This window comes from Sinocyclocheilus grahami, unplaced genomic scaffold (genome assembly GCF_001515645.1).
Source record: "Sinocyclocheilus grahami isolate Dianchi unplaced genomic scaffold, SAMN03320097.WGS_v1.1 scaffold1147.1, whole genome shotgun sequence".
Classification (NCBI taxonomy): domain Eukaryota; kingdom Metazoa; phylum Chordata; class Actinopteri; order Cypriniformes; family Cyprinidae; genus Sinocyclocheilus; species Sinocyclocheilus grahami.
The window spans coordinates 139100-139916 of NW_015506326.1; positions in this window are offsets into that span (position 1 = coordinate 139100).

Consider the following 817-nt stretch of genomic DNA (forward strand, 5'->3'; position numbering starts at 1 on the left):
ATTATCATCTGAGTCAAACTGAAACCTGCTGTGGTCTGATTTCTACAGAAACGTGATTTGATCTCTCTGTGGACACATAGTTTTATAGCTGAGAATGGCCATTTGTTTCATGTTTGTGTTTAGTTGGAAGGTGAGGGGCTTCTTCCTGTTATTCTGTTATGAACCACAGAGTCCTTCCTGTCTAGATAAAACTGCTTTAGAAATAAATTACTTAATCAATCCATCAAAACTGATGTATGAAACACAGTTGAAGATGATTCACAGGTCGGAGGTGTTTTATACTTTTATAATTGTGTTATACTTTTAACTGGGTCAGATCTGTTTTGTGGTCTGCACCATGACCACACCTGAACATCTGATGCATAAAGCACACAAAACGGGAAACACTTCAGGAGTTTCACAGTCGTCATCCGATTTGTTGAATTTTACAGGATTTCCAGGAGAAATGTGTCGTGTTCTTTAATGCTCTGCCTGACAAACAAAGCCATTGTGATGCCAAACTACCTCATGGAAGAAGAAAGCCGTCATGTTTACAACTGTGAAAATGAGCACTTATTAAGATCAACTAAACACTGTATTATCAAATGTATGTTAAGTTCATGGTATAGACTCTATGCTATAGTTTCAGTAAACTTGGTGGACAGTAACGGAGTAGTTTTACTTCGTTACTGTACGCAAGTAAATTTTTCAAGTATCTGTATTTTACTGGAGTAGTTTTATTTTGAGTAACTTTTACTTTTACTTCACTAAATTCCAAAGCATAAGATCGTACTTTTTACCTCACTATATTTCATAAAACATATCGTTACTCCTTATA